At 45.0% G+C, this 27,339-nt stretch overlaps 1 protein-coding gene across 1 annotated transcript in view; it reads left to right on the forward strand.

The window, feature by feature from the left end:
- Window positions 1–24,025: 24,025 nt before the first annotated feature.
- Elk3 (ETS transcription factor ELK3) overlaps window positions 24,026–27,339 on the forward strand; it is a 57,162-nt gene continuing 53,848 nt past the window's right edge. The window contains exon 1 of the mRNA XM_090328440.1: window positions 24,026–24,462. The gene's annotated coding sequence lies outside the window, so the exon portion shown is untranslated. The remainder of the gene's footprint in view (window positions 24,463–27,339) is intronic.

Here is a 27,339-nt window from a genome sequence, read left to right on the forward strand (position 1 = left end):
CCATATTCTTTTCTAATGACCCTCAGATAAGTACAGTGCAAATACAGACCTCACCTTGGACATGTCAGCCTGTCCCTCTTTATAGGATTCATGGTCTTAAGCTATATCAGGATAAGCTATTCGTAACTTTTTAAGGCTGTATCTGAAAGGCATACACAAAAGTCACCATATGTTTGCATTGTCTCAGCAAATATTTCACATTCAGAGATCTGTAGACCTTCCTTTAAGAACACTGATGTGCTAGGTGTATGACCTTTACCACCAGGCAGTTTGGGTTCAGATTTGGCTTTAATCTGGGGTACATGTTAGATTGTGGAGGAGTTCAACAACTACATTATGAGCCCCTTCTATGTTTCCAGGCACTTTTCTAGACATTGTGAATAGATGTGGACATAAGCAAAACAAGGTGACTGCCTTCCTGGAGCTTATATTCTAGAATGTAGTAATAGGGATCACTTTAACCGCTCCCCTCAACTAAGCTTCTCTATCTGTCAGGCAGGAAAAACAATTGGCCTAGCTGGAGGGCTCGATGGAAGGCAGGATGTTTAGAAGGTATGCTGGACTGGCCTGTTTTCCTGAAGCTCTGTTTTCCATCCTTTTCACCCTGACCAAGGCCTGGGATGGTTATCTTGTGCAAATGGTGGGACCCAGGCTTGCTCCCCTTGGACTCAACCATGAAGCCATTCATGACCGACATAAAAAGTAGCAGTGTGGGATTAGAATATTGCTTCCCCAGCCTGCTATCTTGCTAGACTTCTGGAAGTCTAGTCTACCAAATGTCTACGAAACCCAGTATCTAGTCAGTTCCTGGCATGTGACCATCTCCTGCAGCTTTAGCACCTACCAGGAACTCTTGATCAGAAGATGTCAGCTGCAGCCATTTCAGTGTGCCCTCCCCATCTTTTCCTGGTTGCCTTCCACTCCACCCACATCTTTGCAAACAGCCTCCTTAATCCCTTTCCAGTCACTCCACTTGAACTAATTTTTGGTTGGGCCTCTGCTTCTGAGTCACACATAAAGCAGGAATTTCATATCACATATTTAAATGTGAACGCTTCTGTGAAGTTAAATTAAAATTGCCTCCACTCTCCTACTGCATTAGAGGATGGTAGGAAAACCCAAACCTACTCTCTTCTGTGGGGTTTTGTTAGAATATAGAACTGTACTCTTACTTCCAGCAACTCTCTGCCTCCTGAAGCTTCCTCCTTGTCTAGGCCCATCTGCAGGTCAGGCGGAGCATCATACAATAGTCTCCTCCATTTGGGACACCTGGAAAAGGTGATTCCAGGCCTCTCACTAAAGTAGAGGGCACATACAATATGCACACACTAGAATACACATGCGTACATACATACACACAGGTGAATGGCCAAGTCCTGTCCATTTCACCTTCATGTTGCTCCCTTTACCCACCCCCAGTTTTCAGAGTCTTCATTCCCATGTGTCTTACTTTCTAAACCTGACAGGAACTCATCACTTCACCAATTTCACATGGCCAGCTCTGCTGTGTGTTATTTGTAAGAAAGAGAAGGGAGTCTCAACATGTGGACATCCAGTTAAGGCTGTAGCTCATAAAGAATCTGGAGAGATCTACCCAGGAGAACTGGACAGACCATATAGTATCAGCTTAGGCTGATGTAACAAAGCAGCATAGACTGTAGAGCTTAAACAATGGAAATTTTATTTTCTCACAGCTTTGAAAGCTGAAAGGGCTAAGCTCAAGGTACAAATAGGGCCGGCCTTTTCTGGAGCCTCCCTCTCTCCTGGCATGCACTGTGTGGTCTCTGTGCTGTCCCGTGATGTGCTAACACCAATAATGTCTCTGTACATACCACAGCCCTGATGTCCCTGCATGGCCAAATTTCCTATCATAAGAACATCTGTAGGATTGTATCAAGATCCTCCCTAATGGCTTTAATTTTTAATGTAAAATCCCTCTTAAAAGGCTCTACCTCCAGAATCAGAGAGTCTAAGATACTAGAAGTTAGGAACTCCCAACATAGACATTTTGAAGAACCTGATGGGGCGCTTACCTATAATGTACTAACTTAATAAGTTAATTTACACTGAGAAAGAAGTAATTTTCCCTAATTAGTACAAAGAGATTGTATGGGCTAGTGGTGGCTCAGGTGGCAGCTCCTTGAAGCTCGGCAACTCCCCCAGCTTCTGTGTCAGTGTGGCTGGAACCTTTACAAGGGTTAGGAATTCAGGGCCTGGGTCCAGTCTCCTGCTAGACTTAGAAGGTTTTCTCCAAACTCCTAGTGAAAGGGAATTCCCAAGCATCATTTCAGGGGCGGGATTAGGCAATGCACTCGTGAGTGGGTTAACAGCATTGTCACGAGAGTGGGTTGTTATAAAATGAATCCAGCCCCTCACAGTTTTCTCTTACATGTTTGCTTGCTTTTCTGTCTTTTCACAATGGGCTGAAAGAGCCTGACATCCTCACTAGATGCTGGTGCCAGGCTCCTGGAAATAAACGCCACTCCCTTAGAAATGACTCAGGCTGGGGATTAGCAGGGTGGGCCTACCAGCTACTCAGAGGTTGAGCTCTGAGGATTGCAGTTCAAAGCCAGCTCAAGCAGGAAAGTCTGTGAGATTCTTATCCCCAACAAACCATGAAAAAGGAAAGTTGCAAGTGGAACTATGGTTCAAGTGGTAAACTGCCAGCTTTGAGCAAATAGAAGCTCAGGGACAGCAGTAAGACTCTGAGTTCAAGTGACAGGACTGGCAGACACGAAAATAATAAATGACCCAGCCGCAGGTATTCTGGTCTAGCAGAAGAAACTAGGTTATACTACTGATACCATTGCCTTTGGAAAATCTCACCAGAAGCCAAGGATTAGGGAATGGAGCCTTGTTTCCTCTCCTCGTTACAGCCTGCATGAATCTACCCAAAAGCCTTTCTGACCTTTGCCTTCTCCTAAGTGGAAAACTTGCTGCATTCTCCCTTTCTTTTCTCTTACTGCCCTCTCTTTTCTCTCCTTTCTCCTTCACCATGAAACCTAGCATAAGCTGGACTGCTAGTCTAGCTTTCATACAAAAACCAAGCAGATAATTTGCTTTCAGTCAACTTTAGCTTTCAGTTCTGCAAGACCCTCTTCTAATACCGGACAGATTCACCTCCTACCAATACCAAGGAGCAAATCAACTCTCACTGCATTAACCTGCCAGACACAGAGAGCATTAGCACACAGTACCAGACAGCGCAAGGACTCAATACTTGTGTGTCAAGCAGTTAGTTCAGTCTATGAGCACCAAGACTCTGGGTGAAATCACAGTGTTCCACAGAACTTTCTGCCATGAAAGAAAGGTCTTCTCCCCGTCCTCTTTTTCTTCCCCTCTCCCTCCCCTCCCCTATCCCACCACAGCTCCACTTCTGATTTTCTGATGGTTAATAAGAGATAAGAGTCTCACAGGCTTTCCTGCCTGGGCTGGCTCAAGCCACGTCCCTTGGTTCTTAGCCTCCTAAGTAGCTAAGATTATAGGAGTGAGCCATTTTCTCTATCATCTAACAGGATAGCTAATTGTCATCCAGGGCTATTGAGTACTTGCAATATGGTAAATGCATTGAGAACTAGCATTTACATGTTTATTTAACTTTAATTCACTTCATTAAATAGAAACACAGCAATGTACAAGATTCAGATCTATAATTTTCTTTTGGTATTTTTGGTAAAATTTTTTTTGATAGCAGCTGACAACAGAGATTGAACATTTTTATTCCAAACAATATAGCAATTCTCATTTCATTACCTACCCATGGCCTGGGCCCAGACTTCACCCTTCTAATTCATTCAAGGCACGCCCCCCCACAAAAAAGCCAACAATAACATTTAGAAATTTGGATTTAAAAAAATGATATTCCCAGTTCATTCTGCATAGGAGAAACTTCGTGGAGTGATGCCACCCTCTTGTGACTTTCGTTTGCAGAAACAAATTTTATGTGGCAGCTTAAACATATATATATATGTATATGTATGTATATATCTATATATATGTAGAAATGTAGAAGTAAAGTTAACATTGCTTTTGTGTATTGGTGCAGATTTTTGTGGCTTTTTCTCCCACCCTTACCCCCCATTCCAGACGGTCTGACACATCACGAGGCACCATCTACTCAGCCTGGGAAACACACATTCTAGGCCAGCTCCCAGCAGCGAAGCTCTATGGAAATCCTCTGAGCAAAATTACGTTTTTTTTTTAACTATATGTCTTTATGGTGTGCCCACTAAAACTGTGTACCTTGGCACAAACAGGCCTCCAGGTTTCTGTCACCTTCTTACTGCAACTGGAATTGGCATCAGAGCTCCTGGAAAATGGGCACCACTCAGCTTTACATTCTACATGAATTGCCTCGTTCTGTGGAGGAACAGGGCCTGCCTCAGATGCCCACAGACATAACAGACAGGGCTGCTTTTCCCCTGTCAGACTTTTCCCAGGGCTTGGAAGAGGGCCACAAATCTCCTTCCTTGAATTTGCTGGGGTTTTTTTTTTTCTCTCTCTCTCCTCATGCTCTGCCCTTTCCAAATTATATAATTTCTGTGGAGCCACATATGTTTTTTTCTCTCATTCACACACCTTCATAAATATTCTCAAGTAACATGTGTGGCTTTTAAAGGTATGCTGGGTAAACACAGAGGTGGATGAAATCTGGTGGCCTCTCTGTGTTGACTATTTCTGACTCTCCATCTCTCACAGGATCTAGTTCAAGCTCTCCCATGATAATCAATGAGGTCCTTTGTGGTCTGGGTCCTGCTCGGCTCGACAACCCCATCTTCTCTGCCTGTTGGATGGCTCCCGCAATACTGAGAGCTTTGCAGGCCGTCCAGTAACCACGCTGTTTCATTCCTCTGTGTATTTGCCAGAGCCTTTCTGTCCTAAAACCACTTTGGATCTGTTTCTCTCTGACACTCAGGCCATCACACACATGTGCTGAGTACCTTTCTTCTCCTCTCTTTCCAAGAATTTCTCTCTCTTTCTCTCTCCCTCCCCCCATCCTCCCATGTTCTTTGGTATCTTTTTACACATTTCTTGTGTCTCATCTGTCTTCCTGTGATGTATTTTGTTTCCTGTCCATCTTTATCTCATCTTTCTCCTTCCCTATCATTACTGGATTGTAAATTGTTGAGAGGAAGAACTATGTCTTTTCCATCTGAACTTCTAGAACCAGTCATAACACTGAGCTCCTAACAGCCAATTAGAATGTGATGTTGAAATAAATTGGAAGAAGATAGAAAATATCTGGTATGAGAAAGTTGGACATTTCTCACATTACCTATTCTCTTTTCACCAAAGTTTTGGTGAACTGACCTGACTATACTTGGCTTTGGAGGTAATGAAGATCTGTACATTCATTACCTAAGATCTGTACATTGATTACCTAAGAAATAACCTTAAGCTAAAACTCAACAAACGACACAAAGAGGTAGCAAAGGAGGAAAGAAGACAGGTAAATCCATGAAGAAATATTTATTTAGGATTTACTCTGTGAACTCTTACTCCAAAGGACATCCTGAATTAGCCCATATCTCTGATCTTGGATCTGTCAACCATCACAGTTTTTCTATAGCCACTAGAGCTGCCTGAGACCTATCCTCCTACAGTCCACTTCTCAACTTGAGGCCACAGTTAATTTTTTTATAAAATAAAGGGCACATCAAGCCATTATGCCATAAACTTCTCCACTGAATTCTCATCACACCTGAAATTTCTTTTTTTTTCTTCTGCCTACAAAGACCTTCTGTGGTCTGGTTTCCATTCTCTTTTCTATAACTTTGTCTTAACTCTCATTTTCTTGCTCACATTTCCAGACATATCACTGTCTTTTAGCCTCTCACAAGCCAAGGCCCTATGTGCCACTCACTAAATGATTGTCCTTCAGTCTTCTGGATGTCTGGACCTTTCAAGGTGCCTCCACACTGAGACCTTCCTTTGCCAGTGTCTGAAGTCATTCCTTAGTCACATCTGATCGTGCCACCGATTTTGTTCTCTTGGCACTTTTCAGAGTCTGATAGACTCCCTCTTCCCCACAACCCAATATATTTGTTCTTCATTGAGTATAGAAAACATGACCTGTTTTGTTCACTACTTTATTCCTAGCCCCTAGAATAGGCCTGGCTTATGCAGTACCCAGAAATGATTAGTGGAGTGGCTGGATATGCTTGACAGTGGCAGACCATGTTTACAAATAGTATTTTCGTGCAATCCTGTCCAGAAAGGTTTCTTGCAATAATTAGTATGGTGGGAGGGGGGAGACTGTCGATAATTTCCAGAATTTGGACATACCTGCAGTGAGTTCATTCCTTCATTTCTCTGAAGTAGAAATGAGTCAGTGTGTGACTTCATATTGAAGCCCACATCAAAGTGTTTATGGATGAATGCAAGGGCAGCAAAATTTAATGCAGCCTTAAGAAATGGAAGATGCAACACAAAGGGGATGAAGTAAATAATGACAGTATCTCATGGCATATTTTCACTCTCCGTCCTCCCCACCTTGGGTTACCCACCTGCCTGCCTGCCCACTTAAAGGTGAATGGAATTCCTGAAACGAAGCTTCTCTCAATCAAAGTTTACCATAGAGGTTAATTTGTGCTTTTAGGAGCATGATACTGTGCTATCCATCTGGAAAGGTGGTTATAGAAGTTGAACTCTGAATTGCTCTGTGAGGAAATGAGAAACTGTTCCTTGTCACCATAAATACCAACCAGATTCATTCCTGTACATTCAGTGAATGGCAAGGTATTGGGAACCATTAACTCAAATCTTTTTACTTAATATGTCTCTCTATGTGCATTGCTTTTTACAGAGGAGGGGTCAGATTCAATGTCCTGCCCACAGTCACATAGTTCCTGAGTTCTAGAATCTGGGCTCAGACATAGATCTCTGATTAAAAACCTGGTGGTGGAGCCGGGAGTTTGGCCTACTGGTAGAGTGCTTGCCTAGCATGCACGAAGACCCGGGTTCGATTCCTCGGTACTCACATACATATCAAAAAGCTGGAAGTGGTGTTGAGGCTCAAGTGGTAGAGTGCTAGCCTTGAGAATGTCCAAGGACAGTGCTCAGACCCTGAGCCCACGGCCAGGACTGAAAAAAAAGAAAAAAAGAAAAAAAAAAACCTGGTGGTGCTCTTTCTAAAGCTGATTTCCTAGAACAACACTACAACATTCTCCTAAAAGTACTACCTAACCTTCCAGCTTCTTTTATAGACATAGATGAAGTCTTTCAACTCTCAGATTTTCACTTTATCCTTGTTAGCACATTAACTCTTGCCTTACTTTGTGGGGGTACCATTTGACTTTTGGGAGGCATATTTTCACAAAATTAAGGGCAAGGAAATAGTAGCTCCCAAAATGATTGAAACACAAGAAACACAAGTGCCAATAGGATGGGGCTGATAGAGTGCTTCTCTGAATCAGCGGAGCTGTATAATGCAGGAATTACAAATTAGAATTTCTGGAGCTGGTGGCTCACGCCTATAATCCTAGCTACTCAGGAGGCTGAGATCTGAGGATCAAGGTTCAACGCTTACCTGGACTGAAAAGTCTGTGAGATCTGTGAGATTCTTGCCTCCAATGAACCACCAGAAAACCAGAAGTGGAGCTATGACTCAAAGTGGTAGAACACTAGCCTTGAGCACAAAGAAGCTCAGGAATGGTGCCCAGGTCCTGAGTTCAAGCTCATGAGCAAGGAAAAGAAAATGAAAAAAGAAATGAACATTTCTGTCTTAAAAATGTCTTTTGAGATTTATGAGTGTATGTGTATGCTTGGTGAGAGAGAGGGACAGAGAGAGGCAGAGAGACAGTGAGAGACAGAGACAGAGAGATCCACATTTGGCTAAATGCGTATGATAAATTCAAAAATACAGTGGACTTACCTCACTTTGTATCCTGTTAGGTGCATCTGTATTTGCCAGTACCATCAGCTTGTTCTTCTGGGTCACTAGTCTATTTTTTTTTCAAGAAATCTTTCTTGCTTCCTATCAAAAAGAGCAGGAGAAACTCAGTAGGTTGTTTAGCCTTATGGCATCTCTCATCTTGACACTCCGCCCATTTACTCCAGCCTATCTGTTGGAGGTTGGTTGGGAAAAGGCTGGGAATTCAGTGAGCTTGCTCATCATTTCTGAGAGTCATTGAAAGCTGATGGAGCTTTCCAGTAATGCTGGCTTCCATGCCAGGTGAAAGGACAGTACTGCTAGGTCTTCCATTAGCTATTAACATGCTTCAGCTTACAAGGGATGTACTTTACTGCACACAACTCAGTGGCCACAAGTAACCATTTAGCCAATTTAACCCACAACGGGGCTAGAAGAGTGTTATCTATCATACACCCAAAGGGAGAGAGCTGAAAATAATTGGCTAGCATCACTACTACTCACCTCCTTTCCATGATTTAAGATGTGCTAAGATGTCCCATAACAATTAAGAGAGACAAGTCTGCTTGATGCTTTGGTTCAGCAGATCAAATGTTACTTTCGGTAATGGTTTCAGGAGGAGAAAAAAGAGGTGAAGTAGTGTGAAGCGTTGGGGAGAGGTTAAAAAAAATCTTCTAAGAAGACCTTCAAAGCAGCTCCATGATTTCATCTCTTCTCAATTTCTTCTGTGAGTCCCACATCTACTTTGGAATTTAGGTTTCAAAAGAAACTTCTAATGAGATTCTACTACAATGATAACAATGATGATGCTAATCGTAATAATGATAGTGAATGAAATCAGCAGCTGTCAACGAGATACAAAAAGATGCAGAAAAAGCAGGCCACTCCCATTTAATGTACCGGTGCTTTCCTTCTGGAAACTCCTTATATCCTCATCCTAAGCTCTGATACAGGCATAGTTACTACTTACACTTGACAAATGAAGAAACAGATATTAAAGGCTTAATAACGTGCCCCAACTTTACTTGAGATTAGAAGTCATGCTGTGAAATTCCAATGATGGATACATCTGCGAGAGCAATTGGTAGTCAAAGATTTCTAGGACAGGGGCTGGGAGCATGGCCTAGTGGTAGAGTTCTTACTTAGCATGCACAAAGTCCTGGGTTTGATTCCTTAATACCTCATAAACAGTAAAAGCTGGAAGTGGTGTTGTGGCTCAAATGGTAGAGTGCTAGCCTTGAGAAAGCCCAAGGACAGCGCCCAGGCCCTAAGTTCAAGCCTCAGGATTGGCAAAAGAAAGAAAGGAAGAAAAAAGAAACAAAACAAATTTCTAGAACATTCTTCTCTTCTAAAACCTCAAGCTCCTGGCTACCATTAGTTTGACACAAAAGCCTGTGTATTCAAATATTTTTTAATCCAGCCTTAACCCATACCCTACTAATTTTACCTCATCTTCAACCCAAAGAGATGGTACCACAGTGAAAATTCAAATGATACCTTTAATAAACTTGTTCAGAAAACCTTACATAAAAGTCAGTCTTGTTGTCTGGGACCTGCTTTGTTTCTGTAACTAGACTGTTTTTGTTGTCATGCAGAATCCTTTTGATGTTTGCTTTTCACATTGTTTTAAATTGCTCTTATAATTTCACCATTAAAAAAAATTCCTTCCCTTGACCATGTATTTCTTTTCCCAAGGTAGTGGCACCCTGCCATTTTGAGAGGCATACTAAAATCCCCATACCTTTAAATACAGTTAATACTCACTTCAAGCTGAACAGAATTTCTCATTATACAGAATTTTTCATCATCTTTTTTTTTTTTGCCAGTCCTGGGCTTGAGCTCAGGGCCTGAGCACTGTCCTTGGACTTTCGCAAGGCTAGAGCTCTACCACTTGAGCCTCAGCACCACTTCCAGCTTTTTTCTATGTATGTGGTACCAAGGAATCGAACCCGGGTCTTCATGCATGCTAGGCAAGCACTATAACCACTAGGCCAAACTCCTGGCCCCTTTTTCATCATCTTAATCACGATCCTCCATCATGATTATCACTCTTGCACTTTTGTAACGACTTTCATCTGAGACTCGTAGGACACTTGATAAACATTTATTAAACCTCCCAAGGCCTCAGGAAAGTAAATGGGAAGAGACAATAGTGAGAATTGTGACACTGAAGCAGAAGTGATGTTGCCACTTGATGTTTTCCATTCTCTTCTTTACAGTGCATACAAGATCAGAGAATGCTAGCACTGAAGAATGATCTCATTTTTCCACACCCTTTCATTTCCACTTGAATGCTTTAGCTTTGCAGCCCTTTGGATTCATCTTTAGACTGCAGGAGAAGCCTGCACTCTCCATCTTTCACCCTTCTCTCCAGTGAGAAGGAGCCAGCTTCTCTAGAGTGGTCTAACCATACCAGTCACATGGGAGCAAAGCTAGTGGAGAAAGAGAAGGGGATTCCAGTCAGCCGTTGGCCTAATCTGGTTTTATTACAGTATGAGACTCTCTAATCTGAAAAACCCAGAGTCCTCAAGTTTTTGAGGATCAATGTGTTAATCAGTTTTTCATCATTGTAGTAAAATACTTTAGATAAACAAAGGAGGAAAGTTTTATTTGGGCTCATGATTTCAGAGGTTCAATCTCTTGGCTCTATTGCTTTGGGCCTGTAGCAGCACAGTACATCATGGTGGGAATGTGTAGTGGAGGTGGCAGGTTTGCCTCACGAGGACAAAAAGCAAAAAGAGAGAAGGGAAAGACTCATTGACTATAGCAAAAGCATGCCCACAAAGGCTTCACTTCTTTGTACTAGGCCTCACCTCTTAAAAGATTCTTTTACCTTTCCATAACACCACAGGCTGGCAAACAAGCCCTTGCTATATGGGACTTGGGGAGCATTTATCTGCCAGTATCCCTTGTGTTGACAGTATTGCTTTGGTTCACTATTTCAGGCAGTTGGGCTGCTCCATTATCTAAGGTACGTTGTCAACCAACCAAAGAAGCAGACAGCCAATCAAACGCTTTTTTCCAAAGAATTTGAATCTTGAGCAGAGGAACCAAAAGACTGAAGAAGAAGGAGCCACAAGGCTACGCTGCCTCTTGACTTTTCTTTGGTAGTGAGTTGGCTTTTTATATTGTATGAACTACCAACATACTGGAGCTACTTTGCTTCCTATCAGCAATTTTTTTTCTTAGATACTTACAAGGACCAGGCACTATTTGTGTGGATAATGACATTATTTTGTCTTTGTAACAACTCTTCCATTTGTGTTCCCATTTGACAGGTGAAGATGGGCTGGAGAAAAATTAAGAAATGTCAAAGTGTATACAGCTAGGAAGTCATGGAACTGAGATTCAAATTCTGATAATCAAACTCTAGCCTTTAGTATCGAATCCCTGGAAATAATTCTTTAGGAAATTTCGTGTGGTCCTTTGGTAATAAAGTAGTGGGGAGGGGACCCTGGAGAACAATTGGGAGAAACTCAGGAAAAATGGTCATTGTTTTCTGTAGTAAAATAATTAAATCTGGGGAGATGATCTCTAACACTTAAAAGTAGATTTCAAGATCCTAGCATTAGAAGAAGGCCACAGTTATTAGGAAAGTGAGTTGTTGAATACCTGACCTCAGGTCATTAATGCAGTCAAAACAAAATAACACACTAAGAAATGAGTGTTTATTGGTAGCATATAAATTCAGAATCAGGAATGATGAGGATGGCAAATAAAAACCACAGGTTCCCACATGTGGCTGAGATAGTAACACTTTGGTTTCTGATAGTTCAATGTACAAAAACTTAGTTTCACATGCAAAATACATACCAGGTTGAAAATATTGTACAAAGTGACTTTTAAGCTATGTGTATAAGGTTTATTACATTTTGGCTTAAGTTCCATTTGCAAGGTAACTCATGTCTATAATAATATATATTATATAAAATGAATAATATATTACATATTATGAATATATATATGAGGCAAGAAGCAATATGAGTACAACAGAGAGACTCAAACGGACCACCGGAGCCCTGTGGGAAACAGTCTAAACTTCCCCTCCCCATAGATTACCAAGGAGTCTTATGGTTAGAGGGGCTTGAGGTGGGAGTGAGTCTTAATCACTATTGTGGTTGAGGAGAATTCTGTGTTGGAAACATTGAGCAGCCTTCAATTACGGACACAAAAGACTTGCACTACCTGGCTAGAGGCCCAAGGCTGTCAGCCTCCTTTGTGGAAGCTCCTAAGCCTCATAAGATATTTCACATCAGGTGGACCACATGGGTGAGTCCAAATTCAACACAGTCAGATCTGGGGGTACACAACATTATTTCTTATAAACAAGGGAAAATCATAACAGTTACCTACAAATGTCTAGATGCCCAGGGACAAAGCAAGTGCTGGCCCTGTGCGTGAATGTCACACCGCTGTGTGAGTGGACCATGGATGGACTATAAAGGCTGTATTTACCCAGATCCCCTTCAGATTTTACCCACCACCAATTTTTCTTATCTCTTGGCTTGATTCTTGAAGTTCAAGACAGTGTAGCTGCTGAAGAATTGAATTCTAACTCCTATTTCTGCCAAATGTTTTGTCCTTTCTATGGGTCTTTTTCCATTTCTCTAAGGAAGTCAGGAAAATACTTTTCCTGACATTTTTTTTTGTAACATCCTTTCTCAGGGCCAGGCAACAAAGAAGAGCCAACTGCTTCAATTAAGTAGGGATATGGGGAGCCCCCAAAACAGGAAGCAAATATTGGGGCTGAGAAAAAACACTATTAGAATGTAAGGGTGCTAAAATGCTTTCTTCTCAAAGGATCTAACTCTTAAGGAGCAGCCACAAACTTGATTGTTTCACTGGGGGTGAATACATACCAGGTGTACCACCAGGCCTAGGGTACTTCTGCAATATCAGTTGGGTACCCCAAGGTAAGCACTGAGGTTGAGCGGCTTTCATCAAACATAGCCAAGAAGGCAGAAGTGCAGGGAGATCTGGGAGAAAAAAACTATCTCATGGGTACTGGAGAACCACAGGGAAGATTAGGAGCAGAGGGCCCAAGGAGCTGAGGTCCCATTATAAGATAAAATGGTAGTGTGGACTCTTTGGTTCAAGTAAGACCCTAGAAGACTGGAACTAAATTGCTTTTTTAAAAAAAAATTCTTTTTGCTCCTGAGTGCAGTTAGAAATGGACTGTGTCATGACTCCAAGTTTCTCAAGTTGTATGTTCCAAGTTGAATTGTTCACATTGAATAGAAAGGTCCTTCTCTCTACTGTGCACTAGCTAATGCCTATAGTTAGCCTTCGTCTGTAGACAGTAAGTAAAATGATTGCTTTCTGCAAAATATAATTAGCTGGGCTTACTATCATATGAAATGAATCATCTAGGCAGACCCTAAGTCTTGTCCCAAATGAGTTAATTGGTTAAACAGAAGATTTGGGGTTGATACAAACACACTAGGATTCTTGAGAAATACACTTGGCTTATGTCTGGATCCTGTACCTCATCTCAAACTTATACCCTCGGGCAGATGCGAATGACAACTGTTTTTTACTTATGTGGTACTCTCTTGACAAAAAAGTTTACTTCTCCAAGTCTCTCGGCCACTGATGGCACACACATGAGTATACACAAACACATTTGTACAAGCACCCAAAAACATACACCACACTCACGTAATGTGGACTCAGTCAAGGTCTTCAGTCTCCCCAAGTCACCCTAAAAAGGATGTCTGAGGAGCTGAAGCGTGCCTGATATTCTGAGAGGCCGTGCACAATCACCAACCTTTCAAAAAATCTCCTTTTCAGTTTCATTCATTTCTAAATTTGAAAGATACCATTTGCGTACAGGCAGGACACACTGGTTGTGGGGTGAGCGGAAATGCCCCCCAACCTCTGGTGGTAGCAGCGGATACATCTGAAAAATGGAATCGAATCCATTTTGTTCCCAAGAGGGACAGGTGGGGGACTCCCATTTCCTGCGGATTCAGTGGGAAACAATGAGGAGAGGAAAAAAAAAATGAACCCTCCCTTCTCTTTCTGGCCTTAGACATGAACTCCTGATAAGATCCTGGAAAACAAGCCACATTTAAAAAAAAAAAAAAAAAAAAAACAGCCATTTGCCCTCTTCAGCTGAGAAAACAGCAAGAGCCAAAGCTAGGAACCAGGACCACCTCTATTGTAAATGTGACTAGGCGGACTTATTGTCACCAAACAGCAGAACTGAAAATGACGGAGATAAGGAATATAATAACATTTTCACATGAACCTTGCATTCTTACCTCTTCTATAGGAGAGGATATCCCTGCAGGAAGGAGGAAGGTGGAGCCCAACCCATGTCCTACCACAGGGCTGGGACTACATTGTGCAGGCCTTTGTGGGGACTCAGGAAGAGGGTACGGAAGTTGCTACAGGAAAACAGAGAAAAGTTCAAACGTAAACAGCATCCAAAAAAAATTTTACCAATAGCAAACTAGATTTCCTCTCTGGGCCTTCCAGGCTTGCACGCATCACGGGGCTGGCAGATTTTAATCTTGGGTTCTGTTCACCTTGGTAACCTCCAGTTTCTCTCCTTAATAAGTCAAGAGGATGTGTTTTCCATGGCAATGGAGACAAAAACAACCCTTTTCAGAGATGGGTGTCCTGGCCTGGCCAGAATGCACGCTGTCTTTGCCATTGGTCATTTCTTGCCATTGGGCACATATTTCCTTCAAGTCCGGGGTGATCATGTGTGGCTCCAATGAGTGTTGCACAGGGCTAATTCACTACTTCCCATCATAAGGCAAGGGCTCAACGTGGATCCCTAGTTTTGGCCAAAGACACGCTTTGTGAATCTCACTCCTGAGAGATGTCAGGAGATTTGCACTCTTTCCCCAAGTAACCAGTGAGGAATTGTCATCATTCCCTCTGCAGCTTCTAGGGCTCAGGGAAAGAAGCTGGAGTAGGAATTCCTATTGCCTATCCTGGAATCACACCACTCTGTTTGTAGGCTAGATAAAACAGGCATTCACAGGGTGCAGTAATTCCATTCTCAAAGTGTGTGTGTGTGTGTGTGTGTGTGTGTTGGGGGGGGGGAGACCATGATGAAAAGAGAGAATGTCTTTGGGTGATGTCTTCTTCTCTGTGGGCCTTGTCTTGTTGTACCACACGAGAATAGTTCCCTTTGAAAGCTGTAAAGATTTAAAAAACAAAAAGGGGTAGAAAAAGTATCTGCAGCTTCCTTACTTGGCAGCTTGAGGGACACACTCATCTCAAGGGCTGCCTGGGGCACGCCGGGAATTTCTCTGCACTTTCCCCATAGATGGGAAGCCTCACATCTCTGCCAAAGAACTGCAGAGCCACTCCTAAACTGGCTCTAATGGGGGCTGTCAGGCACTAAAAGGAGCATCCCTTACTTCTCTGCTGGGGCCAATCACCGTTTCAGAAGCAAACAGTAACAGGTAATAGATAGACTTCCTAGAAGCTGCCATTATGGGAAATGAAAGCAGCCCTGTCTTCCTCAAAATAGCTCTTAAGCCCAAGTATCTTTCACAGCCCATCCAAGCTGGGAGTTGACTGGAGGGCCAGGCTGTGTCGCTTTTTTAGGGGAGATCTTATTTTGAATTGCTTTCTTTTTTCTCCCCAGAACAAATGACTTCCATTATGTTCAGCCAATTCTTCACTTAAGTATGTAATGCAAAAATATGGCTTCTCCGGATGTGTTATTCACAGCAGAAAGCCTTTTTTTTTTTTTTTTTTGGTATGTAGGGGCTGCCCCAGACAGAGGATTAAAGCGTGCTGTATTAAAAATCAAATAGAACTAAGAAGGTGACCTTGAGTTTTGAAACAAATTTAAAAATGCTTCTCAGAAAGCTCTGCTGTATAGGAGGGAGGGAGAATTTTCAGAAAACAAAGAGATGAAGAACTCATTCCTGACATTCATGTGTTTACATGAATGTGCTAACATTCATTCACGTAAGCATTATTTTTTAAGTTCAGTACTAGGCACTGGCTAGTGCAACTTTCAGTACTTTTCTCAGCAAAGCCATTGACCCTAACTCATCTGGAAGTATCCTGGAGAACTTGTGACATTCTGACTGCCCACTTCTGCTGATCTTTGTGTCAGTTGGGGCTATTGGTAATTTAGTAACCATTACTGATGTACAGGAATGTGCCAGCTAGCCACATTTGTGAATACAGCAATGGGCACAACACAGCCTCCCCTCTCCACAAACCTACCACTGGGGCCTGCTACCCTGTAGTTAAAGCTATTTCCACAGAGATGTGTCTTTGCGTGCCATGCTGACAGTGTAGACCCCAGAAGGGCAGAGCTGTTACCCTACCATGTAAGAGTAGATGCCAAAGTAGAAGCAGAGGTGGCCCTAAAGTGGTTCCGGAGCTTCTCAGAACCAGCAAAGGACTTAGATGGATTGAGTGGTAGAGAGATAGGCTGGGTCCTTCCAGAGCAGAGGCAGGATGCCATCAGCATCAGGTGTGACTCCCAAAGGAGAGAAGAAACCTCAGCCTACCTGACCCTACAGCCAGGATTCCACACCCCCCCCTCCTAGCCTCTCCACCTCCACACCCCCATTTTAAGAAGGAAAAACCAGCAGGGTAAGCTTGCTGGAAAGGAAAGGAAAGGAAAGTGCTTGGATAGGAATTTTCAACTTTCAATTAACTGCTTACCTTTCAACAGCAACTTTAAAGTGTCTCCCCCACCCCCATCCCACCCTACTATCAGCAGGAATTAAAAGCAGCTGAGTCCAATTAGAGGGAGAAAAAGGACAAATGTTAAATTAACTATCTTTTTAAAAAAAACTTGAGCCGTGATATAAGCATTTCTAGCCTGCTGGATTATGATTACTGTGAGTCCCAAGAAGGAAAAGTCTCTTGTGCTTTGAATGTATTTAATCAGGACACATAACATAGACTGGCAGGCGGCCCACAGGAACAACCCCTAAGAGGAAGTGAGGCCATGGCAGAGGGTAGAAGGAGGGGTTAGATAAGTAGAGGGGGTATAAGAAGGCCCCAGGAGGAAGGGGCTGGTCCAAGAGGGAAAGGGGAGAAGGTTAGCTGGCCTAGAGGAGTGGTAGGGCCAGTGAGTGGCCACAAGCGAAGAGGGAAACAGAGGACAGTTTGGTGGCCCATGGCAAGTTTTGGCTTCTGTTAACCGTCCTCTGGTTCCCTTATTTCAGTTTGACAAACTGGAAGATGGCAACACAAAAATTGTGTTTTATCTATCAGGAGAGCAGGGAAGCCATTCAATGATGGCTCGAGGTTAAGTGGAGACCACAGGCCTAGAGAAATGGCATAGAGACCCAGCTTGGGTAATGGCACAGCTCATGCCTGCTGAAGCCCATATCTGCCTTCCAGGTTTTCAGCCATTCCTATGCCTAGCCAGACTTCTAGGATTCTGCAGGGTTGGCCTAAAGGAGCTGAGTGACAAGAAAAGAGAGGAGGAGGCAGCAAGAGATAAGAGGATAGCAAGGTCCTGCTCAACTCTAGGACCTCCCATAGTGGCATCTGGATTTCATGGACACTGTATACAAAGTGGCATCTTGGAGAACTCTCATGGCCAGGCTGATGGCTCAGAATCATAGTAAATCAGACAGAATGGAGCTTAGAGTGGAGAATGGAGTGTGTGTGGAGAACTTCCCTGCTTTCTCTTCACTCTGCAGCCCTTCTCTTAACACCATATCTTCAGGGCACTGGCCTGGACCATGATAAAAATCTTTAGGCAGGTCTTTCCTTTCCTGCTCCATCCTCCCTACATTATTTTTAGTTACTTTTACAAAATAAACCAGGTTATATCTCTCCTCTGCTTACGCCCTTTAATGGATCCTTGTTTGGCTTTTAATAAAACCTGAAGTTACAACGTGCCTGTAAAACAGCCCTTTCCCTCCCCAGGCCCTTGCTTGCCTTTCAGTGTTGTCTAGTCCCACTTGGTTTTGCGTGGCCACACTTTCCTGGAGTCTCTTTTGGACTTTCTCATACCTAGTCTATCCTATCATGAAGTCTGATCCTCTCATGAAGTCTGATCCTATCATGAAGTCTTCTAGTATGACATCCCCCAGGAATTCTAGCTTATTAACCTATTTATTACTGCTATGGCTTTTATTTGGGCTATTTTCTTGTCTATGTGTTTACTGTCTATGTCATTCACTAGAATTTAAATGCCCCACGGGCAGATATTTCATATATTTTACCTTGAATAATACCTGTTTCAAAGAAAACGCTCAATTATTTAAGTACATGAACAAGTGAATGAATGATTGAATGAATGAACCAGGATTTGACTGAGTCAACAGAACTGTGGACCCTAAACATTTCCATTTTATTACCAGTACTGGGGGTGTTGGTGGATAAAAGAGAAAATGTGGAAGAGATGGGTTGCTCAAAAGAGATTCTTTGCCTGCAGTCTCAGAACTGAGACAAACACAATCAGGTATCACTAATAGAAATGTGTAAAGTTTCTTTTGACTAGGGAATTGAAAACATTTCATAAGTCCAAATTTAGTTCAATGGTTCTACTGGGGCTTGGATCTTGAGTGCTGTGCTGAGCGCTGGCTCGGCAAAGCCCTAGTAGTTAAAGACTTGGTCCCCCATGTGACACTATTGTCTGGTGGTGGAACCTTTAAGAGATGAGACCTAGGAAACAAGACCTATATAATGAGTGAATGTTGTTCTTAATGTACATGTTGTTTCTCACCTCTTTTGTTGTCTTTTGGTTATTCTCCTATTGTTACAGTATCTTACCTTGTAATCTGGTATATTGTATATATGTTTATTTGAAATAGGAAAGGGAAGGGGTGAAACAAGATGAGGGCAGGGGGTGGGAGAAGGGAAATGGGGACAAAAACATGAGAAGGGGTATCAGTGTGTGTGAAGTAATGCTCCTTCTATCTGGCGAATATAACTGTAACCCCTCTATTAATTGTAATTTTTTAAAGAAAAAAGGTGAGACCTAGTGGAATGTAGCAAAGTCACTGAAGGAGATTGAAGGATCCTGACCTCTTTTTTATCCTCTTTGGACTCTCTGGCTATAGGAAAGCAGTTTTATTCACTTCAATGTGTGTTGACATGCCACAGCAGATCAGAGACTGGAACCTGCAAAACTCTGAGCCAAGATAAGCCTCTTCTGTTCATGTGTTGATTACCCTGGGTATATTTTGTTATGCCAGTGAATTGACTAACATAAAGCTCAATGAGCAATAACTTGGGGTATTAACCACTGAACTACATCCTGGGCCTGTGACGATGAATGACCCTTGGGCCCTGCCCTTACAGCACACAGCCTAGCAGACAGACAACCGCAGAAGATTTGAATTCCTCTCTGAGTCAGACAGAAATATGCAGGAGAATTGAGAGGGACAGTTACAGGAGGCATTGGCTTCACCTGAAGAGGGTGAGGCTGACTTCCTAGAGGACCTGATGCAGGTTGGCCACGCCCTGCAGGTGGAGATGACAGCTGGTGGGATAGGTCCGAGTGAAGGAAGGCAGCTAGCAGGTTTAAATGGTGGCCGTGTGATTCTGCATATGTTGTTTATAGATAGCTTCCTCCGAGGAACTGGAAATTAGGACTATAGAGCAAATTGGGGATCCTCAGGGAGTGTGGAATTTGTGGAGCATGGAGAGTGCCAGGTAAAGCTAATCAAGGTAGAGGGGAAGAAGATAAGATCCACATTCTGGCTGGAGTCAATGGGGATTGTCCATGTTGGAGTAGTGGCTGGGGTGAACAAGTAGGGAGGAAAGCCAGCTATGGGGACAAAGCCTTGGGAGATGCCGGGATTTATAGGTATATGGAGGGAAATGAATGGATTAATGGCCAGAGCTAGAGTCTAGGATGTTCTAATTCCCAGGAACCAAGGAAAGGGACCCAGCTGAAGTTTCCATTCTGGATACACTGCCAACTCTCTGTGACCTGGATCAAGACAAACTGCTGAGCTATGGAACTATGAACAAATAACAGTTACTGCTCACAACCACACGATGGTGGTTATACCAAAACAGTTTATACATCTCCTTTAAAGCTGACTTTCTATAAATTGATTGCCATTGCTTTTTTAAAAGACAAACTCAATGAATGAGGGTTTAGATAGATTCCAAGCAGCAAGTGATCGTTCTAATGATGATGATGATAGCAGCATACATTCAAAGTTATATAACACATAGCTATTACATGCCAGCCTCTGCTTTAGTTTTAAAGGAATAGTGAAGAGGATAAAAGGAATTCACTTCTGGGAAACTGGCATTCTTGGGCAGACAATATATGAGGAATCAACTATAATAAGAAAATAAGTAGGATAATGGTACGGAGGTGACAGGGTGGGGTCAGGTAAAGCCCTTTTGACAACACTGTGTGTGCCCTGAGTCTTAATTGGTAGGGAGACAATAGTCCCCTCCTGAGGAAGGGAGAAACTTACTTGAGAAAGAGAGGGGTGGCAAGTGGCCCTATGTGGAGGGAACAATAAGGTGAGAAGCAGGGGAAAGAGAGAGAGAGAGAGAGAGAGAGAGAGAGAGAGAGAGAGAGAGAGAGAGAGAGAGAGAGAGAGAGGGGGGGGGGAGGGAGAGAGAGAGGAGGGGGAAGAGGGGGAGAGAGGGGGGGAGGGGAGAGGAGAGAGGGAGGAGGGGGAGAGGAGAGGAGAGGAGAGGAGAGGAGAGGAGAGGAGAGAGAGAGAGAGAGAGAGAGAGAGAGAGAGAGAGAGAGAGAGAGAGAGAGAGAGAGAGAGAGAGAGAAAGAGAGAGAGAGAGAGAACATACAGAGGAGGGAGACTATGTCACCAAGACCTGCTATTTGGACAATTCTGGCAATCTTCATATCTCACTAGACAGTTTTAAGTAAGGTGATCTCTTTTTGTTAAATTTCACTTTCTGCTAATAGTTTCAGGATCCAAATTCAGGAACTCATGTTTGCTAGGCAAGTTCTTTACCTCTCAGAAATATCCCACCCTACTCATTGAGCAATTGCGCCACTACCCTAGCTACTATCTTTTACAATAAAGAGGCTGAATCTGAGAAAGATGATACAGGTTAGTGGTAACATCAGTATCCTGGTTGCCTAGAATTCCCTTCCTGGGCTGGCTTGTTCTCTCTCTGTCTCTCTCTCTGTCTGTTCTTCTATCCATCCATCCACCCACCCACCTACCCAACCTCCCATCCATCCATTCATCCACCCTCTGTTATAGTACAGCGATAGAATGGCACAAAAGACTTGGATTTATGTCAGAAAATCTGGATTTCCTCTAAACCCTATTATGTATGCACTGTGTAAATCTGAGCTCAAACACTTTAACATCTCCACTTTTCAGCTGTGTCAAATGTAAAGCAAGGTTATAATATTAGTGATCAGTTAAGTTTATCCATTTAACAGAACTTTCTAGAGCGTAACACATTATGCACATTCTTTAAAATGCTTATGACACTTATTCAAAGTGGACGCCATGCTCTGGAGAGAAAGGGGTGATATTATCTTCCCACCGTCTCATGAGCATTGACTGACATTTCCAGAAGACACTTTTCCCTTTCATTTGCCCAGCACCTTTATCCATCCTCGGAGACCTCACAGTAGCCTATAAGTTTCAGTTAACTGACATGAGTCCAACAGCATCCTGACCTTTTATTCCTCCAAAGCACAGCTCCTGGAGGCAGTCTGCTGAGTGGCCTTCCTCTTCACCTCCATCTAGAGTTATCTGGTAGGCTCGGTAGCTTGTGAGTGCATGAGCGGCTGGAACCTAGCAGATGGCCTGATTACAATCTTGTTTAAATGGTACCAATTCAACGCTCAACTCACTCTCATCCCAACACCATCTTCTCCACTTGTTTCTGAGTTCCAAGGCACAGCAATTCCATGCCAAGGTGGGAAAATGTCTGCTCCGCATCTCTATGCTGGACCCTAAAGAGAAGACATGCCTGGATTGGGATCATATGAAGTTGTACAAGAGAATGGTCTGTCTTTCTCCTGATTTTATACCAACTTCTGGGCTGGGAAATGCTTCAACTACCTCCCAAGTGTTTCAGGAACAACTTTAGACAATCAAAAGGAAAGAATACTCCTTGATGAAAACATGCATACCATTCCATGTTACTCTTTACAAAGATTTATTTAAGAAAATAAAATGAAAAACATACATACCGACTTCAGACATACTTACATTTGGCTTCGGCATATGCTTCTTTAAAAATACTTTATTGTTCAAACTCTATAAAGGATACTGGGATTTTTTTTCTCCTATACCCACTGTTCCTACACAGATAATCTCCTTATCACCAGTACTCCCTCCATGGAGTCACAAATGGACCCATCCTCACCCTGAACCCCAGAGTTCTCTCCTGAAGCCCATCTTGTGGGCTTTGACAATATAGGATGCCACCGACTGACCATCAAACCATCACACAGTAGAGAAGTCTTACCCCAAATCCACTGTTTGTCCATCCCTCTCTCTTCGTGACCACTGATCTTCTGATTCTCTCCAGAGCTGCCTTCTTCCAGAATGGCAGAGAGTTGGAATCACACAGTTATGAAGCCTTTTTAGGCTGATGTCTTCCAGTCATACACTTTCTAAAATAAAGCAAAGGGGTTCTTAGTTGTGTGTGTGTGTGTATGTGTGTGTGATTCTGAGGGTAATAAGGGTATATTTCTCCAAGTTTACAGGCTGTTGGGTCTTACAGGAACACAGTCTGAGTTCTTTGGAGTGACAGGAAGCCCACTAGGGATTTGAATAGTAATTCCCAAAGTGGAAAATTAGCTGTGGAGAATCAGAAGTAGATAAACAGCCCTCTTTCCCAAACTTTTTCCTCGGCCTTTAGACCACCCTACCACGATCCTCCCCTACCCCAATACCTGACATTTTCCCACGTCATCTGGGAGGTCTGGAACCTTGTCCACTGAATGGATTATTCCGATCAGTCTTGAAGCAAGAATGAAATGTCCAATTGTTAGTTGTTCATATAGGGGGCGGTGGTTCGGGGCTTCCCTTTCAGAAGCTCACAGTTGAGAGCAGGGAGAGATGTATACACAACTAACATTTCAGTGAAATTGCAAGGGAGAGAGAGAGAGAGAGAGAGAGAGAGAGAGAGAGAGAGAGAGAGAGAGAGAGAGAGAGAGAGAGAGAGAGAGGAAGAGAGAGAGGCACGAAGTGGAAGAAATTCTAGAATGTGGTTCTTCTGAAAGGACTCAAGCCTGGCTCTGGAGATCTGGCTTAATTGGTCTGGGTTGAGCATGTTGCTGGATCATTTTCAAAGCACTCCCCAGGTGATTCTAACGTTAGCCAGGTCTGAGAAACACCCAGACATACTGAATCAGGGACTGGGGGGAGGGGCGTGAGGAATGAGTATGTGTGTGTGTGTGTGACCAGCAACCGAGTGTTTTAACGAGCCCCCCAGGTCACCAGGCTGAGTGTTATAGTTTGAAAACCACTGGTGTGCAGCGCTGAGGCGGGCAGAAGGGTCTGGAAGGTTGGCAGTTTTATTTGGAGCGCAGAGGCTGGGGACTGAGGGACTGGTCAGTGAGCATCTTCCCCCTGCCGTCCGGGTGAGAGCCTGGCCAGATTGCTCAGGGATGGGGAGAGGGCCTCTCCGGGTCACCTAGAGCCCTACCTACATGGGCAGGCCAGGCTGAGGCTGGGTTCCCCATGGCGACAGGCCATCTTTTCTGCAGTTCTCGTTCTGGTGGATTTTTTAGTTTGTGGCTCTTCATCCTTTTCCACCAAAATAGGTTTCCACCCTTTAATATATATATTAATATATTAAATCCCGGCCAGGAACTGCATCCAACCTCATCCTCAGGCAGAAAGTGTCTCCTTTTTCCTTTCCATCCTTCATCTTTGTCATCCTAAACCATCATCACCACCCCCACCCCCACCCCATCCACAAGAAGAACAAGTCTTTGCCCAAAGCAACCCAAATCCCCAGGTCGTCTCTCTCCTGCCAGATCACAGACAACCCGAGTCCTGCGGCCTCCACACATCCAGCCTCCCTTGCCCAGGGGCCAACTCAGTAGGGCGCAGGCCCTCCATGGTCCCCGGCGCGGGGGTGGGGGGACCCTCCTTCCCTACTGCGCAGGTTGGGGAGGGACGGGGGCCGCTCGGAGCGGCTGGCGGGAGGCGCGGCGTCGGGTCTGGAGGCTCCTCCCCTGGGGTGGCCGGGCAGGAAGCGGGAGGGCGGCGGTGGCGGCGGCGGCGGCGGGGGCGCGGCCCGGGCGCGCGGGGCGGTGTGCGTGCGTGCGTGCGGGCGAGCGGGCGTGCGGGGCCCGGGGCGGTGGAGTATGCACGGGCCTCGGCGGGCAACCCCGGCGCACAGCCGCGGCCCGGGCGCGCGGCGCGGGGCGGAAAAGCCTGTTTACACAGACTGCACACCGCCTGGGGAATAATGCAGTAAAGGAAGTGAGCCGGCTCGGCCTGACTGCTCCAACTTCCTGCTCTCACACACACCAGAGGGGGGGAAAGAGAAAAAAAAAGAGAGAGAGAAAGAGAGAGAGAAAAAAAAAAAAGAAGGGGAAAAATCAGGATCTCATTACAAGAGCAACAGACCGTCTGCAGACGCCTGTCAGCATGGCAAGCCGGGGGCTTTCGCGCGGGTCCTCCTAGAAACTCCCTCCCGGAGAAGGATCGTGGAAGCCGCCCCCCCACATCTGGGTAGGTACCGGGCTTCCCCGCCTGTTGCTCCCGACACGCGCAAAGTTTCTGTCCCTCGGGGATTTCGAGCTGTGTCTCCTGAGGCTCGGCGGGGGGTGGGGCGGGTGGGCTGCGGGGTCCCCCCTACGGGGGGTGGAGGGGTGCGTCGGTGCGGGAGGGGCGCAGCCGGGATGCTGCGGCTAGCGGCGGCGGCCGCACCGCCGCCACCGTCCCCACCGTCCCCTGCCCCGGGGTGTGGGGGGGACCCTGCTCCGGAGGGGGGGAGGCTCCGTGTTCCGGGGCTGCCCTGCAAGCCAGAGGAGAGCCACGGCTGCGACCCGTAGGCGCCGTTGGGGACGGCGGGACCGGGGTGCCCGGGACGGAGGAACCGTGGCCGGAGCGGGCTTGAGATGCCTTGCAGGCTCCGCTGGGGCTGGGACTGGGGGCTCCGGTGGTGCTCGGATCCAGGGAGGGGGGGCCCGGGGGCTGCGTCCACTGTCCCCGGGGCAGGTGACCCCCGCGCCGGCCACCGCCCCAGGCGCATGCCCCCACCAACCGGACCTTTAAAAGCCGGCAGTCGACCGGGTATGATTTGAGACGGGGCGGGGGTCGGGGGGACCCCGATCGGGACTCGTCTCCCTCTTTAGCTTCGAACCGAGACCCGGCCTGCAGTGCTACTGTAACTTTTTTGGGGGGGAGGGGGAGAGGAGAGGAAGGGGCTTGACTTTGGGGGAGGGGGAGTCAAGGGAAAGAGGAGAGGTGGGTTCTGTGGATGTTTTCTGGACCGAATCGTCCTGGGCACAAGCTGGTTTAGGTGGCGGGTGGGGGGGAGCAGCCAGAAATGCTGTTTTAGAAACTGCAAAAGGGGCTTTTGAGAGAGAGAGAGAGAGAGAGAGAAGAGAGAGAGAGAGAGAGAGAGAGAGAGAGAGAGAGAGAGAGAGAGAGGGGGGGGGGGGAAGAGGAGTGTCGGGAGAGTTTCTGGCTTGTCTGGAAACGGCAAGACTAATTGCCATGCGCTTCCGCTTTGAAACTGGCAGCAGACAGCATCTTGAAAATGACTCACTGAAGGAGCTCACAAAGAAACTGTGGTTTGCTCCTTCTCAGGTTTATGTATTTGTGCCTTTTACAGTTTCCTTTGTAGTGTTCCAGGGTCCCCCCCCCGCCCCTTCCCCCCTTCTTCCACCAGCCCCCTGCCGCTTTCCCTGCTTTGAAAGCAGCCCCTGGCCCCAATTTAATTCCCCCTCCCCAGTCCCCCCGGCCAGCCCGGGTGGGGACCGACCAGGGGGAGGCCCAGTTGTTTTTGGAGTTGGCTGGGGAGAGGGTTAAAGGGATTCTGCTGCTGGAAGAGGGGAGAAAAAAAGTTCCCTGAATTTTCCACTCGCTGCTGCAGGAAGAGAGAGACCCTTTAGTCATTGCTAAGTAATGTCTGCACACACACCAACTAATCTCATTAGGAGTTTCCGCTGCTCTGCATGGGAGGGGTCTGTGCAGCCATGGTCCTTCTGTGAGGAGCCCTGCACTGGAGAGGGAGAAAGACCAGTTACAGCTGCCTTATTCACTTAGAGGTGCTTTCTTTTTATTTTATTTCTCAACACCCCCAAAGATCCCTTGCAAGCAGAGTGACCAAAAACTTTGAAGTCACTTTGGCCATTTTGGATTTCAGCTTTATAGGCTTTTCAAGTGTGTGTGTGTGTGTGTGTGTGTGTGTGTGTGTGTGTGTGTGTGTGTGTGTTGAATGCCCAGCTGCTGAAATACACCCATCTTTCCCCATCTGTGCTTTGTCTTTGTTGGGGAGGGGGTGGAGAGGGTGAGGGAAGGGAGAATGAGGAGCCCAGAGTGTTCCGGGCATCTATTAATGAGCATAAATCGATTTCTGAGCCTTATTGCCCAACGAAATACCCTGTGATCTCTCTCCTTTCTCCCTCTCCGTGGCACACATTTATTTGGAAAAGGTCAGGTATGGGTTTGAATTTATGAGGATTGTAAATTACAAATTGTGTTAGGAGGGCATATGGGTCAGACAGCTAAGGAGACTGTCCATAAGTGTTCTTAGAGTTTCCAGTAATGCTCCTGCTGCAAACCCCCTGAGTTAGAGGGATGGCCTTTCTATGCCAAATATAGCAAAAGCCTTCTTGCCTTTTTTTTTTTTGTCTCTTCTTTTTTTAAGCATTTAAATGTTGCCTAGAAATGTGTAGAGTTACTAAAAAGGGCAAAGCATTTTAAGGAACCTTATTGGAAGGATGAGGTCCCTTTCTTGACAAGGACATGTCACCTCTCTTGAGGGTTTCTGAGGTGTTGCCAAAGCGTGTCCTAAAAACAGTACAGCCAGTCGGACCAGGGTATGAGTCAGTGGGCAAGAGCACGGGTGTCCCTCACACCCTCTCTGGAACAGAGTAGGTGCTCAGTAAATTGTGACATTGAAACTGTGAGTAAGACAGCAAAGCTTAGAATGACAGAGACAGGCTTTGAAGAGCTCCCATCATTCTGCATGAGCGTTTGCCTAAGGTTAAGGTTGGGTTGTAAATAGTCTACTCTCAAGTCCATTTCCTTAGACTGGAAGGGGCTCAATTAGAGTCTTTCATTCTAACAAGTTGTTTGGGATGTATGTGAGGTTCACTTTGAGCTGTGCCAAGCTACTAGGATTAATTTTGTCTTCCAGATTGTTGTTGTTGTTGTTAATTGTGCTGCTGACATCTAGTGGGCAAGGGGCTGGAGTGCTGCTCCGTATCCAGCAATGCCCAGGACAGCACCCCATCCCCAACAAGGAATTATCTAGCCTGAAAGGACTAAAAAATAATGATGATAAAAACTCTTCTGTGCATTTGCTCAGTGAATAGAGCACACTAATGAACTTTATATTCATTTATATTTATACAAACATAAATCCGAATATGTATA

The sequence above is a fragment of the Megascapheus bottae genome, chromosome 2 (assembly GCF_031878675.1).
Source record: "Megascapheus bottae isolate mThoBot1 chromosome 2, mThoBot2.hap1, whole genome shotgun sequence".
In the NCBI taxonomy this organism is placed as follows: Eukaryota; Metazoa; Chordata; class Mammalia; order Rodentia; family Geomyidae; genus Megascapheus; species Megascapheus bottae.